Source organism: Trichechus manatus, unplaced genomic scaffold (genome assembly GCF_000243295.1).
Source record: "Trichechus manatus latirostris isolate Lorelei unplaced genomic scaffold, TriManLat1.0 scaffold00130, whole genome shotgun sequence".
Lineage (NCBI taxonomy): Eukaryota > Metazoa > Chordata > Mammalia > Sirenia > Trichechidae > Trichechus > Trichechus manatus.
The window spans coordinates 2,714,197-2,731,609 of NW_004444066.1; the positions used below are offsets into that span (position 1 = coordinate 2,714,197).

General features: G+C 42.1%; 1 protein-coding gene across 1 annotated transcript in view; it reads left to right on the forward strand.

Annotated features, from left to right (window-relative positions):
- The first annotated feature begins 1,062 nt into the window (after nt 1-1,062).
- Nucleotides 1,063-17,413, forward strand: part of HTR4 (5-hydroxytryptamine receptor 4) — a 224,046-nt gene continuing 207,695 nt past the window's right edge. Inside the window, exon 1 of the mRNA XM_004384919.3 lies at nt 1,063-1,528. The gene's annotated coding sequence lies outside the window, so the exon portion shown is untranslated. The remainder of the gene's footprint in view (nt 1,529-17,413) is intronic.

Below are 17,413 nucleotides of genomic sequence, written 5' to 3' on the forward strand. Positions count from 1 at the left end.
AAGAATTGAGACGGAGTGAGAACAAAGAAAGTAAAGAAGAGATACATAGGATGGAGGAGATTGAGATAGGAAGAGAGATGTGTGAGAGTAAGATGGGGAAGAAAAATATAGAAGACAGGCAAAGCCTGGCAAAAGAAGGAGAAAACGAGAGATGGGAATATCAGTAGCAAAAGAAACTGCGAGGGATCAGCTCAGTGGTTTCTGGCATGAACGGGTTAGTCAGTTTATATTTCCAGGCCACCTGAATCATGCTCACAACTGTAAATGAATATTTTGTAAGATTTTCTTGGAAGGTTCATTTGCCTTTTGAGGTTCTCCACTCTTCACAGCTTCTCAGTGTGTTTTGTCAAGCTCCTAGGCAGCCTCGGTGGTCTCAAGGAGATTAATTATTCACCCAGTACCCCTCATCTGTTTCACCGGATGAAGGCTCTGCTCTCCCCTTCTCTTCCTAACATGCCTTATTTAACTCTTACATTGTTTTGTTCCTGGAATTTGATGCTTTTGTCCGATGCGTTGAGGACAAATGTTTCTTATTGTCACAGTTCCTCTCAGCTATTACAGTTCACTAAGTTAGACACAGGCAGCAGCTCTTGGAAGTCTCAACACAACCGTGCTTTTATACTTCCCATTTTACAGATGGGAGCATTGAGGTCAGCTCCGGTCTAATCACATACGCAAGGTCACAAGTGGTCAGAGTTGTGAGAACAAGCTACCTCGGGACCAGGGTAGCAAACAGTGGGACTAAAGCATACAGGCAGGGTTACCTAGGGAGACTTCAGGCAAATGGAACACGTTTCTAGAAAACTTGGAACCTTATTTCTAAGGTGCTTAGGAAGCTCACTCTGAACCCTGCTCCCAAACTAACACTGGCCTGGCAGTGTCAGACGCATGAAAAGGAAGTAACTATTCAGGGACAGGATTTCCCTGGCAGGGATACCACAAGCGCTTTCATATTTATTACGTTTCAGTAGAGGAAGTGGGCACTCAGAGAGGTTAAGCAATTTGCCCAAGGTCAACCAGGAGCAAGCAGTGAGCCAGGAGCTCGCTCCCCACCTCCATCGAATGGGCAGCGCTCCGACCAGAGAAGGCGCCTGCTGGCCAGTCCGGAGGGAATGAGGTCCCGTTTGCTCGCCCCTGCGTCCACTTTCCCTGTGGGCCCTGTCACCCGGGCCGCGCCCCGACGTCTCCAGCACCCAATGAGGGCGGCAGGGGGCAGGGCAGGGGGTGCTGCCCAGGCTGGGGGCTGTTGAGCCCACGGAGCCCCGTTCTGTCAGGGAGGAGGACGATGCAAGGCGCGCCCAGTTGAGCGGGGACTGGGGTCCTGCTGCCTGCAGCCTCGGGGCCGGCGTCTCTCGCCCGCCGGCCCCCCAGCGCGGGGGCTGCAGCCGGCACCCGAGGGGGCGGCGGGGAGGGCGCAGGCAGCGGCTGGGAGCGCGGTGGCGGCGGCGGCAGCAGAACCTCGGTTCGGCGGCTAGGGGTGGCCGCTTCAGTCAGCCAGGGCGCCTCGCTCCCTCCCCTCAGGCAGCCGGTAGGTGCGGCAAGTGCGCACAGGGGTCAGGGGCCCCGGGAGCCAGTGTGTGCTGGTCGGGACGCGGCGGGGCGGCGCGGCGCAGCGCGGCAGGGCAGGGGGTTCCGGGACTACGGACTCGGGAAATTCGGCTTTGCAGCAGGGATGGGCTTCCCGGCGGCTCAGGGTGTAGGAGGGCTGGCTGGTTGTGTCGACGTGTTTCCAGCGTGGGACCACTGTAGATTTGGGGCCAGTGCCTGACACTTGTGTATGTAAGTACTTGTGAAACTAGATGTGTGTTCACTGACTATATGGGGTTATATGTGAAGGGTGTGTGTGTGTGTATGTGTGAGAGAGAGAGACCGAGTGTAACGCAGGCTGTGCATACATAACCGTGCGTGTAACCGGATACATGTGTGGGACTGTATGGATGGTCCTGGATGTGTAATCGTGAGTGTGCTGTGTGTCTAACTCTGTGTGTGTGTAACAGATATGCCTGTCATGAGTGTGTAACTAGCTGTGTGTGGAAGTGACCGTGAGTATGTGGGCATGCTATGCTGCATGCAACGTTCACGGTCACTGCCAGTACTACCGTCCTGCAGTTGCTTTCACAGAAGCACGATCTCAATTTGAAACGCATCTTCCTCAGCTTGCTCCTAAGTGTGTGGCACTGTGCTGTTAGTTGCCTTCGGAAGAAGTGGCTTAGCGGCTGGTACTGGGAGGTGGCAGCTGGCAGAGGTGAAGAAGTCATGGACTTGAACTGGTTCTCCTAGATTTCAATGTTAAGAGAAAATGTTGGCTTGATTTCCCGTTTGGGCCATTAAAATTAACAAAAAAATGTTTCTTAGGGTTGGAAGGGTAGCTTTTGATGCAAGGGCAGTGATGTGTGTTTGTCCTCCCAGACTTGACATTGCTGGGACGGACTCCCAGGTCATAAGCTGTGGGTGACCTTGGGGGCAGTGGCGGTGATTCCCTAGTCCCTGAGCATCAGTGACTGAGAGAGGAGAAATGGCTGCATTCTGCTGTGAGCACAGGTGGGAAAGGACAGGTGGGAAGGGAAAGGACACTGGTGATGGATGCTGCATGTTAGAAACAAGGAAAAAGTCAGGACCAGGGATGAGACTCGTGGAGCTGTGAGGAGCAGCTCTAACCTAAGAAATGATGAGTGTGGACAAAATTAGTAAACGTTAAGCTGGTTTTGCAGCTTTTTCAGGTAACTTTTTAATCTTATTTTTTATTTTTCTCATGCTTTGTTACTCTAAATGCTCTCTTACATTTGTGTCATTCCCCCCAAGGGAAAGATTTTTATTATAAGTATTATCACTTTACAGTGAAGTGACAGGAGAACTGTAGCACATCAGAGCTAACGGGACCTTTCGGGAGTGTTTAATCCTGCCCTGTGTGGAACATATGGAGAACCGGGACTGCAGGACAGGTGTGCTCCTGGTTCCTCTGGGTAGTCAGGATTTCACTCCTGATGATTTTCCTTCCAGGGGCCATAGTTGCTTTGTGACCAACAGATTAAGTGTGGTTTCTTCAACCTGTGTTCTTCTGGGCCTCCCTGACACCGTTGATCCCCTCATCTCCTTCCCAGACTCCACAGACTAAAGGATAGCACCTGGAAACCGACAAACACAACCTGCTACCCTAAACCACCTCCTGATTTTTCTGTCCGTTATTGAACCACCACCATCCTCCAAGTCACCCAGTCTGGAAACGGAAGTCACCTTTTCATTCCTCCTCTTCCTTCATCAGTGGCTGCCACAGATTACTCAAAAAGCAAGTTTTGTCATTTTTTCCTCAATACCACTTGAATATACACGTTTTTTATTTCTACTGCCACCATCTTAAGAGTCCTTGGCTGGTAAAAACAGTTAAGTGCTCGACTACTAACAGAAAGATTGGTGGTTCAAATCCACCCAGAAGTGCCTGGTGATCTGCTTTCAAGAGGTCACAGCCTTGACAACCCTATGGAGTGCAGTTTTACTCTGCACACACATGGGGTTGCCATGAGCCAGAATCTACTCAGTAGCAAAGGATTTTCTGTTGTTGTTTTTTTTTTTTTTTTGGTTGGCCATCGTCATCATCTTATGAGATCCTTATTCAGGGATTTCCAGAGTTAGGAACAGATATAGACTGCAATCACTGAAAAAAGGCCAACAAATGCATGAAGAGAAAACCCATATGGTGAATCCTTGATATGATCACTGTGTGACTAATAAGTTAAATAAGTTCTCAGAAAGAGTCTGCACCTTCTGGTGGTTGTAGCCTTATGTGCCCTTGATCAGGTCTCTTCACCTTTCTAAGTCTCAGTTTCTTTATCTGCGAAATAGGATGAAAGAGTTCAACTAGAATCTAGTCACTAGGTCATTTCTAAGGTTTCCTCTAGCTCTCAAACATCTCATTGCCACTGACATTCTTTTGTTAGCAAGAAACATTTCACCTAATGCCTTACGGTTGTAACCATCTTTTAAAAAAGTTAATGTATCATGGGAAAAGGAAAGAGGCAAAGGAGGAAAGGGTGATTATGCCCTCTTGATTTAAGTCTAAAGTCTAGGATCAACTGCATACATCAAGCCTTGGAGTTGGAGAGTTCTTAGAGGTCACCCATTCTCTCCTCCGATCAAGTGCCAGAGTCTTCCATGTCATCGACTTTTTGAAAATTGAAAAATACATCAAGCCTCATTAAAGCAGATTCACACTATGCTATAATTCAGAGTTTCTCAGACCTCAGCTTGGTTGACATTTTGGGCTAGATAATTCTTTGTTGTGAGAGGACGGTCCGATGCATCACAGGATGTTGAGCAGCACCCCTGACCTCTACCCAACAGAATCCGGTAGCAACTCCCAGTTGTGACAATTGAAAACATCTGAAGACATTGTGACATGTCCCCTTAGGGTGGCAAAGCCCCTTCCTCCCCTTGAGAACCACTGCTGTAATTCAAATACAAGGCTTGTGCCCTTGTATGGAAAGACAACAAAATTTTTAAGTAAATGGATAGCTTGCTGTGTTGCTAGCTGCCTTCAGATTTAGCTACTCTCACGCATTTACCTTTATCCCCTGGGTTTTGCACTGCCTTGTTTCTATGCCTGGAAATGCTCAAGATGCTGCTGAAGGCTGAGAAGCATTTCAGAGGCAATATAATAATAATTCTAATAACTCACATTTATCAAGCCCTTGATATGTGCCAGACACAGCTGTAAATGCTTTACATGGATGGTCTCATTTAATCGTCATTAAAAATCCTGTGAGAGATACTTCTCTTACCCCCATTTTAGAGATAAGGTAACTCAGACTTAGAGAGGTGAAATAACTTGCTCAAGTTCTCCCAACTGTTAAGTGGTAGAGCTGGGGTTGGATTGTATGTCGTCTGACTCTAGAGACCGTACTCTAAACCAACCCCCTCCCCCCTACTAAACTGCCTTGCATGAATGGGATCTTGATATTATAGAGTGGAACTGATCTTAATCATCATCTAGTCCTATTATGGAGCCCTGGTGGTGCAGTGGTTAAGCGGGTGGCTGCTAACCAAAAGGTTGGCAGTTCAAATCCACCAGCTGCTCCTTGGAAACCCTATGGGGCAGTTCTACTCTGTCCTATAGGGTCGCTGTGAGTTGGAATCTACTCAGTGGCAAGGGATTTGGTTTGGTTTTTAAGTCCTATGGTAGAAACAAGTCTGTGTCTAGGAAGGAGGCTAGAGGTTATGAGTTGAATTCAGTTGGAATAACATGACTTCAAATAACTCTAAGGAATATCTAGAGTGAGGAGGGTAGTGGCTGGGTTTTGTAATGAGGGGAGGCACAGGGGAAGAAAGGACGGTGAAAAGGAGCAAACAGTGAATGAAACGTTCCTTTTTCTGTAAATTTCCTCACCATCAATCTAAACTTTAGATATATCTTCTGTCACTAACATCAAAATTGCCTTTTTTTTTTTTTTTAATGAACTCCCTCCTTCCACGTGCTTCTTCTCTTGCCATTTGGTTCTTCTTTTCTGCATGCTGTTGACTTTTTATACTATTGAGGCAGTAGAAATTGGTATGCATTTGGACAGAGGGAAATATAAGTGCAAGGCAAATGTCCCCCAACCAGGCTTACTGATGAGGCCAAACTTAATTATAGTCAGAGGAAGAATGACTACCTTACCAGTTACCAATAAACTTGAAAATCTAAGATATGTCCTGAGAAGGTTGACTATTTTCTCTAAGACTCTAGCTCAACAAATCCATAGGTCTAGTAGCTGCCAGCAAATACCTGGTAGAGCCTTGATTTTGCAAGCCCAGTGGTTTGGTTCAGACAATAGTTGTTAAACTGTGGTGAGTGTTAGGATCATCTGGAGGGCATATTAAAACACAAATTTTTGAATCCCACCTCCACAATTTCTGATTCAGTACCTCTTTGTTGGGATCTGAGAACTTGCATTTCTAACAAGTTCTCAGGCAATACTGATACTGCTGATTTGGGGACCATAATTTGAGAACCACTGGATTAAGACATAGATAACTAAAATAAAGTTCACAACCCACCCACTTTAGACTTTATATATATTTCTATATCTATCTTATGTTTAACATAACTAAACATTTGTATTAAAGAGGAATAATGGGTGGAGCAAGATTGAAACAATAATAACTGCCAGGGACAAGCTGACATCTTCTCTCACTAAATCTCAATTGTTATTAAGCATCTAAGTTTTGCTTCTCATTTTGACTTTCAGAAAAACCTTTGCTTTTTCTCAGCTATGGTATTTCTAGTTTGGATTATTTCTGTTCTTAGATATTTTCATGTTCCCTGCCTCCACTCACCCCCACCACTACCTCAATTTGGATGATAAAATCTCTTATTGCTCACAGGATAATCCAAATCAAAAGTCCTTTAGTATCTTGTCTACTGCCAGATAAATTCCGAGTAGCCTCTCTGAGGTTAAGAAAGATACATTATCTCTCCATCCAGCTTTTATTTCCTGTGCAGTTGCTTTGTACTTCTTTGCCTTTCAAATCAGCATTAGCACATTGAAGAAATTCAACAGAAACTCTAGTTCTGAAAATTTATATGGAGCTGATTAGGTTTTTGAAATCTCAATCAGAAAGTTTCTTTTAAAACCAAATTTCTAACTCAATGAACATCTTCCTTCTTCTTGACTGTCAACATCTTTTTCTTTTTGTATGACCATACATTCTCCATCTAAGCAAGGTGCTTCCAAGTACTTTCTCAGAAAAAATCTAGATATTTTGAAACTCAGATTCAATTTAGATACTTATTGAATATTTACTATGTGTTGTGAAGTTTTATATACCTAGTCTTCTTTTATTTGTATATCAACTCCTGGGGAAAGTATTGTTTTTTCCATTTATAGATGAAGAAACCAAGGCCAAGAAACTTTAAGAAAACTCTTGAGTTAGAAGACAAATTGTATTAGTAAATGTATTTTTTGGTTGTACATAATGAAAGTCAACACTGGCTTGCATAAGCAAAAATTGGAATTTATTGGAAACATAATGGTTTTATTTATTTATTTTTTCATGGATTCAAGGAACAACTAGGCCCCAGAAGAATGGGACCAGGTCAGTTCCAGAGAACTCAGCTCCAGGAGTTCATGATCCTTGTCTCATTGTTCTGCCATTAGTGTGACCAATTCCCAAGAGTCTGTATCAATCAGTTCAAATTCTCAAGAGAAAGAATCTGATTGTTCCAATCAGTTATGGGCATGAGGTCATAGCAGGAGCATAGTCACCATTGGTTCACCCTTGTGGTTATGGTAGATATTCCTTGTGACAGGTGGTCTGAGTGGTTAAGCACCTAGCTGTTAACTGAAAGGTCGGCAGTTCGAACCCACCAGCCACTCCTCAGGAGAAAGATGTGGCAGTCTGTTTCCATAAATATTACAGCCTTGGAAACCCTATGGGACAGTTCTGCTCTGTCTTATAGGATCGTTCTGAGTCAGAATCAACTCTGTGGCAATGGGTTGTTGCTGTTGTTGTTTTTTAATTATGTTTTATAGTCCCTGGGTGATGCAAATGGTTAACGTGCTTGGCTGCTAACCAAAAGGTTGGAGGTTCAAGTCCACCCAGAGACACCTTGGAAGAAAGACCTACTTCTGAAAAATCAGTGATTGAAAACCCTATGGAGCACATTTCTACTCTTTCGCAAGAGTCTGACTCAACTCGACAGCAACTCGTCTGGTCTGAGATTGTCACACAACTAAGAAACAGAGACAGGCTTTGAAATCAGATTTATATGACTCCAGATCCAGTGCTTTTTTCTTACCAGAGGGATGTGTTATGGAGAAACACATGAAGTTGACATTTAATAAAAACAAACTGTCTTTATTTTCAATGTCTGACTCATGTTATGCACTCCTTGCACAGAGTCTTGCTCCTTCTATTTGTGTATACCTCCTGGTTTCTGATACTTCTGTGGCTACATCCTGGCTCCTATCTGTCCACCTGGTTTCTGTGCCATGTGGCTTGGCTTCTCACTTTAACTATGCATGTCATGCCTCTGCTTACCTAGCACGGAACTGACTTACATATTGGAAGAGCTAGAGGGGCCCATCCTCTTGACCTTCATCTAACTCTTCAAGCAACCCTGTTGTTGCCTTTTTTGATTTATTTCCCAACATTTTATTATGATAATAAATGTTAAAGAGAAAAGTTGAAAGAATTGTGCAGTGAATACCCATATACTCACCACGTAGTTTCTACGATGTACATTTAACTATAGTTACTTTATCAAATATTATCTATCCATTCATTAATTCATTTTTGATGCTGTATCACATTTCTGTATATTCACCCATCTATAGATTCATCAGTCCATATTTTAATGCATTTCAAAGTAAGTTGCTGTTACTTCCTGTCATTTTTACAATAGGGAAACTGAGACCAAGACAGGTGAATTGACTTGCCCAAAGTCACACATGAGTTGATGGAGCTGAGATTTAACACTGGCAGTCTGACTTCTGAAACCACTTTCTTAACCATGAAGCAGCTCTGTGTCCCCTAGAAGGAGGAGGGAAAGACTCACTTAAGATTAGTGGCAAGATAGTGACTAGCACCTTGGTCATCTGATTATCAAGCTCCCACAATTTCTGATACATAGCAGGAGCCAAGACAAATAGTCCACCTTCCATGTAGAGGTAGTGATCTCCCTGCTCCCTAAAGATCAGGAGGTTTAGGACTTTACAACCAACCCAGATCACTGGAAAGTCTGATTGTTGACACAGATGATTTCATGAAATGAATGCACTCTTTCTTCCTCCTCAATGTTTAAAAATAATTTATGACAATGACAGGCTGGGAAATTGCCATTTTCAATAACTTTTTTACAGTGTTCAGAGGACTTTCACATATGTTATCTCACTTGAACTTCATGAATAGCAGCAGATCTGCAAGACAGGTAGGCTGTTTATCTTAACTACATTGAACAGCTGAAAAACTGGGGCTTATAGAAGTGAGGAACTCAGAATCACATGGTTTGAAAAGCAAAGTTGGGCCTTGGTTAAGAACTTATCATCTTTCAAGTGCCGAGAGATATTCTGGAAGTTTTACATTCTGGAGGAGCTATATAAATATCCAGTTAATAAAACTGAGCTGGGAGAGTTGAGATGGGAACTATTGAGATCTGGGTCATATGAGATTGTCATGGATTGAATTATGTCCCCCCAAAAATGTGCTTATCAGTTTGGCTGGGCCATGATTTCCAGTATTGTGTGATTTTTCCCATGTGTGGTAAATCCTGCCTCTATGATGTTAATGAGGGAGGATGGACAGCAGTTGTGTTAGCGAGGCAGGACTCAATTTACAAGACTGGATTGTGGCCTGAGGCAATCTCTTGAGATATAAAAGACAGAAGTGAGCAGTGAGATGGAGACCTCATACCATCAAGAAAGCAGTGCTGGGAGCAGAGCGCGTCCTTTGGACGGGGTTCCCTGCGCAGAGAAGCTCCTAGTGCAGGGGAACACAGAAGAGAAGAAGGCCGACAGAGAGAAAAAGCTTTCCCCTGGAGCTGACGCCCGGAATTTGGACTTTTAGCCTACTTTAACTGTGAGGAAATAAACTTCTCTTCATTAAAACCATCCACTTGTGGCGTTTCTGTTATAGCAGCACTAGATGACTAAGACAGAGATGTAGCTTAGTGGTTAAAGGTCTGAGTTCTGGAGTCATTACCTGGTGTGACCTTGAACAACTCCTCGTTTCTATGCCTCAGTTTCTTCATCTGTGAAATGGAGATAATGGCAGTAATCCTTCATAGGATGATGCGAAGATTAAATGCAATAACACATGTAGGTTTTCAAGAAATATCAGTTATAAATATCTCATTGCCCCTATCCCACTTTCTCTACAGGAGCCTTCTCTTTCTGTGTTAAATCAGACCCTCTTAAATCTATAGGTATAGTTTTATTTTTTCCTTAGGGGTTTGTTTATTGGAATGAGATTGTAGGCAGCAGCCATTTAAGAGGTGACATTTTATTAATCTACCAAAGATGCAGACTCTACTCGGGAATTTCCATCTAAGAAGTTGTAAATAGCCTAAGTCCTTTCAGATTGTGCTGGCATGTTTAATTGCCTATGGCAATCAACACACGATATCTAAGTAGAGAATTTGGTATAAACTATTTTCTAATCCAGGAGGGTTAGAAGAAATAAGAAAGAGAGAAGACAGAAGAGGTAAACAAGCCTGCACAGACCTTTGTCTTGGCACACACAACAAATACTGTAATTCAGGTCTCTTCAGCAAGTGAGGCAGTTAAACAGATAAGGAAAAACCATTAAAGAGGAGTTCAGAAGTGTGTGCTCACCTGGTTGGACTTCCCTCCATCCTTGCAACAATTCCCAAACTATTCTCCATAAATCATCTGTAGCAGAATCACTGGGGTGTTTACTACAATGCAGATTCCTGGACCCACCGATTCAGGAAAGGAATCTGCAGTTTTTACATGAGATTTTCAGGTATACTAACGCTTGAGAACCACTGTGGTCAGCAGCTGTCAGCAGCATAATTCTGAGAGATTCCTAACATTAATTTTGAAGATATAATTTAGATAGAATGCAAATTTTGGGTTGTCTTGCTCCCAGTTCAAGGCCTATGAAATCCGTGATGACAAGCTCTTGGACATTCTCAGGCTCAGCCTTCAGGGGTCTACCTTATAGAGAATCGTTTCTGGAACCACGTCCCAAAGTAGAGGAGTTGGGCATGGCTGCCTTTGTGGAGAAGCAGGGCAGGAAACATCCAATGTCCAATGACTGGAACATTGACAACCTGGAGGCCATCTTGTTCCAATAACTGGCTAATCCCATACTGTGAACCCACTTGGCACCCACTATATAAACATTCATTTCCACTTATTTATTACACCAACCTTATGAGGTAGATATTATGTTTACCCCCATTATACAGATCAGGCAATTGAGGCTAAGAAAAGTTCGATAATCTTCCCAGGTCATACTGGTAATTGGTAAAATTAGGACAGATTCTAAGGTTGTGCTTTGAATCAAAGGTTAGCAAATTATTTGGTCTGCTGCCTGCTTTTTTGTATGGCCTGTAAGCTAAGAATGATTTTTGCATTTTTAAATGATTGAAAAAAAAATCTAAAGAAGAATAATAGTTCATGACAAATGAAAATTATATGAAATTCAAATTTCAGTGTCCACAAATAAAGTTTTATGGTAACACAGTCATGCTCATTAGTTTATGTATTGTCTATGGCTGTTTTTGAACACCACCAGCAGAGTTGAGTACTTGCTACGGTGACCTTAAGTCTCAAAAAGCCTAAAATATTTGCTCTCTGGTATGTTCCAGAAAAAAAAAAATATACTGACTTAAACGACTATGCCAATATTCCCTAAACTTCAATTGTTTGAGTACTATCTTTGTGAATCTTGCCCCCTTCTCATACCATCTGGAGCATTATCTATATAGCATTTGTCTTCAAATCGATTAGTTTTCTTTAGGTAAATTTATTTTTTAAAAAAGGAAAAAATGTAAATGGAAACCAGTACCAGCTGGAAGAAATGGAAGGTAACTGCAAAAGCAAATACAATACAAACAAAGCAATGTATTAGATTTCAGCTAAGTAGTTGGAGCAGACATTGTCGGTATTGCTTCCATTTTCCTGCAGATCCCCTCACCATTTCTGTGTGACTCACCCTAACTTCCAATGTCTGGCACCTGCATCATTTTTGGAAGGCTACTCTTAATCTGCTGGAACTCACTTTGTCCACAAGCATAATGGACTGGAGGTGCCTGGGAATCCATGTCTCCCTGAGAACTGCCCTTATCTAGTAAATGACGGATGTGGGAGAATTAATACCCCAACTCCCTCACCCCTTTCCCAGGACAATTCTGAGGCACATGTTTTACACTGTTTCTCAGAGCTTTCCTCTAGGGTTAAGCTTCAGTAGCTTAATTTCTTATTGATTGCCTTTCATTCCTTTCCTGAGTCACCTCTTCCCTGCCAGTGTTCCTCCACCTACCAAATAAACTACGTGCGTTTAATCCTTACCTCAAGGTCTGCTTCCGGAGAGGGGGACCCAACCAAGACAATAACTGTTCTGTCAAAAGATTTTGAGCTGGGAGCTGTTCTTTATTACAAAAGAGAGATTAGTAAATATCAGGAAGATTTCAGAGATAAGCTAGTACTTATTTGAGTCCTTTTCTCAACATAACAATAGTGATTAAAATAGAAAATGAAAACACATTTTTCACTATATGATCTGATAGTACGTAATGCTATACCCACCTGCTACTTAATATCATATTCTTTCTCCAGGGTTATGAGAACCTCACTTGGGGAATCAATGTTTTACCACATTGATTGTCAAAATGAAATCCCCAGACCAGCAGCGTCAGTAATACCTGGGAATTTGTTAGAAATACAAATTCTGAAGCCCAACCCCAGACCTAGTGGATCATAAATTTGAGAACCACTACTCTACAATAAACAGATTTTTACTCGTCCTGCTCTCACTGCATTCCTGGATTTCATTAAAATTCAGAATCATCTGAGACTTGCTTCCTCCCCTGAAACGTGACTGATTGATGGTTTTCTGGCTTTTGTTTGAGCTTCCCACTGAGGTGGCTCCTGCTGCTTGCCAGGGAACCCAGGTCACTAATTGGACAGCTCAGAGGACTGGAATGAGCTGTCTCATAGTGAATCTCAAACAGTGTCTTGAGATGTCCACCCATCTGTCCTCTGGAGCCATGAAGACAAGGCGAATCCTTTCTCTAATTAGCAAACAGAACTTCCATATCATGTCATGCCATGCATTCAACAAATGTTTACTGATCATGCATTATGTCTCTTTCCTCATAGAACCTGTGGTCAAATTGGGAGTAAAGCATTAATCAAGTGATCACAAAAGTAAATGTATAAATAGACGCCTCCTGGAACTTCTCTTTTTCTTATTAAATACCCAGATCCATACTTCGTTGGATCTGATTTCTTGTAACCTCACTTCCCTGGTCATACTTTTCTTTTGTGTGGGGGGGCGGGGGTGGGAGGGGAGGATGCAGGGAAACTGCCTTTTAAAAAATGTAATTTCTAGAAATACTCTAGATGTTCTCTGTTCAGTGCTATGTGAAATGGAAGTTCAGTTTTCTCCTTTATTTTACCTGTAATCCACTCTTGTTCCCAAAGGGTAGTTTTGGTATGTCTTTTAAATATTTATTCATTAGTTAAGGCTTATTTTAAATATCAGTTTTTTGAGAAAGGGGTCAAAGTCCCCAGTGGAGAAATGTTTGTTTACTCAGGAAGAATTTTTTTTTTTGTTAAATATATATATATTTATTGTACTTTAGATGACGGTTTCCAGAATAGTTTCTCATTAAACAGTCAGTACATATATTGTTTTATGACATTGGTTAACAACCCCATGACATGTCAACACTCTCCTTTCTCAACCTTGGACAACTCTTTTTTTTTTTTGGTGAAAATATACATAGCCAAAGTTACACCATTTCAAAAGTTTCTACATGTACAATTCAGTGACATCGATTACATTCTTCCCATTGAGCTGCTATTCTCACTATTCTTTTCCCAGTTATTCCATCACCATTATCTTCAACTCACTGCCCCCTAGGCTTCCCATTAAACCTTTTGAGTTGCTGTTGTCAATTTGATCTCATATAGATAATTCTTTTTTTTCTTGTACCTTAGATGAAGGTTTGCAAAACAAATAGTTTCTCATTAAACAGTTAGTATGCATATTGCTCTATACATTGGTTAACAACCCCATGACATGTCAACACTCTCCTTTCTCAACCTTGGGTTCCCTATCACCAGCTTTCTTGTCCCCTCCTGCCTACCAGTCCTCGTCCCTTGACTGCTGTGTCTCATTAGTCCAGTTTTGTTTTATGAGGCTGTCTAATCCCCGGCTGAATGGTAAAATTCAGGATTGACTTCACCACTGAGCTAAAATGGTATCTGGGGGTCATACTCTCAGGGTTTCTCCAGTCTGTCAGGCCAGTAAATCTGGTCTTTTTTTTTTTTTTGTGAGTTAGAATTTTGTTCTACATCCTTTTCCAGCTCTGTCCAGGACCCTCTATTGTGATCCCGGTCAGAGTAGTCAGTGGTGGTAGCTGGGTACCATCTAGCTGTATTGGACTCAGTCTGGTGGAGGCCGTGGTATTTGTGGTCCATTAGTCTTTTGGACAAATCTTTTCCTTGTATCCTGTTCTCTTCGTTCTCTCAGGAAGAATATTTTACTTAGTTATTTTGAAAAAAGTTTAAAGCCATCTTGCATCCTAACTGTATAAATAAGGAGAGGGGTACACCAAGTGTAACTGAATTGACATCTACATGGAATTTTTAGTTGTGGAGATGGAAAGGCTAGAAGCTTTTTTACTTAGGATTAAATCTTTCTAGATGTCTTAGCAACACATTTTGCACTTGGACTTCCATCCCTAGAAAGAGCCACCTGCAAATCAAGGTCCAGCTCCTGGAACACAGACTCTTTTATTTATGTATTTAATGGCTTGTATAAATTTTTACCTGTAGATCACAGTTTATATGTCTAGATAAACAAATAGTATGACCTTTTTTCAGGAGTAATTTTCAGAGAGAAATTCCTTTAAAGAGTATGAATCCACTGATTGAGGTTAAAAAAAATTTTCCTGAGAAGGCATGTGTCTTGGTTATCTAGTGCTGCTATAACAGAAATACCACAAGTGGATGGCTTTAACAAACAGAAGTTTATTCTCTCACAGTTTAGGTGGCTAGAAGTTCAAATTCAGGGCACCAGCTCTAGGGGAAGGCTATCTCATTCAGTCAGGTCTAGGGGAAGGTCCTTGTCATTAATCTTCCTCTGGTCTAGGAGCTTCTCAGCACAGGAACCCCGGGACCAAAGGAAGGGCTATTCTCCTGGCCCCCTGTCTCTCTGCTTGCTTCCCTCTTTTATATCTCAAAAGAGATTGACTCAAGATACAATCTAATCTTGTAGATTGAGTCCTGCCTCATTAACATAACTGCCTCTAATCCTACCTCATTAACATCACAGAGGCAGGATTTACAACACAGGAAAATTGCATCAGATGACAAAATGGTGGACAATCACACAATACTGGAAATCATGGCCTAGCAAATTGACATACATTTTTGAGGAACACAGTTCAATCTACCACAGCATCCTACAAATTCCAAATATTTTCCAGAAAACAAAGTCTGAGCAAATAGCCAAGGAGAGGACCTTTTCTTCTCTTCAGTGAGAATTTACACCATTGTAATTTTGCAAATGGTTCAAGAATTTTTTTCACAGTGAAGGTCAAGAGGGCTTGGGTCACTGGGAAGTCATCATCACCATAGAATTTAGGAGACTGTTTTTGGGATGCTTGTTTGTTTTGATTTTTGTGGGATTGTGTGTTTTGGTTCACATGGCTTGTAGTGAGACAGAACGGTGAGGTAATGAGCCCCCAAAACAAGCATTTGGACAGCTAACTTTTATCAAATAGCTGGTCTTTCACGTAGCTTTTATTTTTGTTCCACCTGCTCAGAAATGTCTGTGATTGTGCTCAGTACATGGACCTGTTTGAGAGAGCATATGAGAGTTGAATGTGTATCCTTTTTCAAATTGGAAAATGATTAAAAACACATGGTCTTTTTCTGGGGATGTGAGAGGCAGAACTGACATCTGTCACAGTCCTATAATGTTAGCACTGGAAGAAACCTTGTTTTGTTGTTGTTGTTGTTGCTGTTAGTTGCCAATGAGTCGATTCCTACTCATGGCAACTCCTTGTGTGCAGAAAAGAACTGCTGCATGGGGGTTTTCAAGGCTGTGACCTTTCAGAAGCAGATCACTAGGCCTATCTTCTGAGGTGCCTCTGGGTGGGTTCAAACTGCCCTCCTTTTGGCTAGTAGTCAAGTGCTTAACCATTTGTATCACCCAGGGTTGCCTTACTAGTCATCAAAATCACAGATTCTCATTTAGACATTCTTAAAAGATTACCCACATGCTGTCTGAATGTCCCTAATGAGGGAGAACCCACCTTTTCAAGGAAAATTTCCTTTGACTTCTGAGAAGCTCTAATTACTTTAAAATTCTCCCTTTGCTCACCCTGCCCAACACCATCTGCCCCACTCCACCCTACAGTTGGGGAAAGTGAGACTCAGATTGGGGAACAGACTTGCTTAAGAATAGTAACAGTGACTAAAACAATTTCTGAGGCCAACTCCTCAGACAGGAATTGGACTGGACTGTGGGACATAAAGTGATACTTTTGAGGAGTGTGCCTCTTAGCTTAAGCAACTACAAGAGACCAAATGGGCAGCTTCTGTCCGGAGCTGAGATGGGAAGGCAGAGAACGTTAGGAGCTGGTTGAATGGACATGGGGAATCAGGGGTGGAAAGGAGGAGTGGGTCACAGTATGGGAGAGCAATTAGGGTCACATAACAATATATGTATAAATTTTTGTATGGGAAAAAAAAAAAAGAATAGAAACAGTGAGTGAGTGGTGGGGTCAGGCTAAGAACTTAGGTCCAGTGACTCCTTTCATATGTCAGACTCCCACCCTTGATTTGGCTATTGAGATGAAAATGTTTTACTTATTCCTGACACTTGTCCAAAGCAAAGGTACTCTATAAGGGAACGTGGTCAATCCAAGCATAGTTATGCATGAATATCTGACCATGCATCCAAAACCAAGGAAAACAAAACATAGCACAGCAAAGCTAGCTGAAGTTCTGACACAGCTCCAGGTTGGCAGATGTTGGCCCTGTACCAAACGACATCGATCTTTCATTCCAATAGGTGGGGACTATTTACAGGTGAGTCCTGTGCTCACACTTTTAATAATAAAGGTGTAACTACACACCTTCTGTTAACCATTAACAACATTCTACAGCAATATTTCAGGGTATTCTGAATCAAGGAACAAGGGTAAAGATGGGGTACACTTGCCTTTTAGTTTTGCCCTTTAGTTATTTAAAATTTGTAAGCCAGAGTACTGAGAGTTGGAGTTAGCACTGAGTGGCATAAATAAGATGACCACTTCTTCCTCATCTTCTTTCTCTGCATCCTTTTTTACTGAACGATCAGCCTCTCAATGTGTCTGGCAAAGAAAAGACACTGAGGAATCTGATAAGAGTTGTATGTCGCTGTAACTTTCTTTACTTTGGTGACAGGTGAAGTGTTTTGAATAATGCCAGTGGATTGAGCTTGCCGTGGTCCTGAGAGAATGCTGAGACTGTCATTTGTACCTCACATGGAGTCAGAGTTTTCTTGACTCCCTCTCTCGCTCTCTCCATCCCCCATGACTTGCCATGCTCTTTTTCTGGGTATAATGATCTAGTGATCTGCTTCTCTGGAGATCAACATGGAGAATATTGTTCCTTAGAACAGATAGTGGGGTGCCTGCAGCACTATCATTAAAACACACACACACAATACACACTGTCTTATAGGATTTTGAATTGGC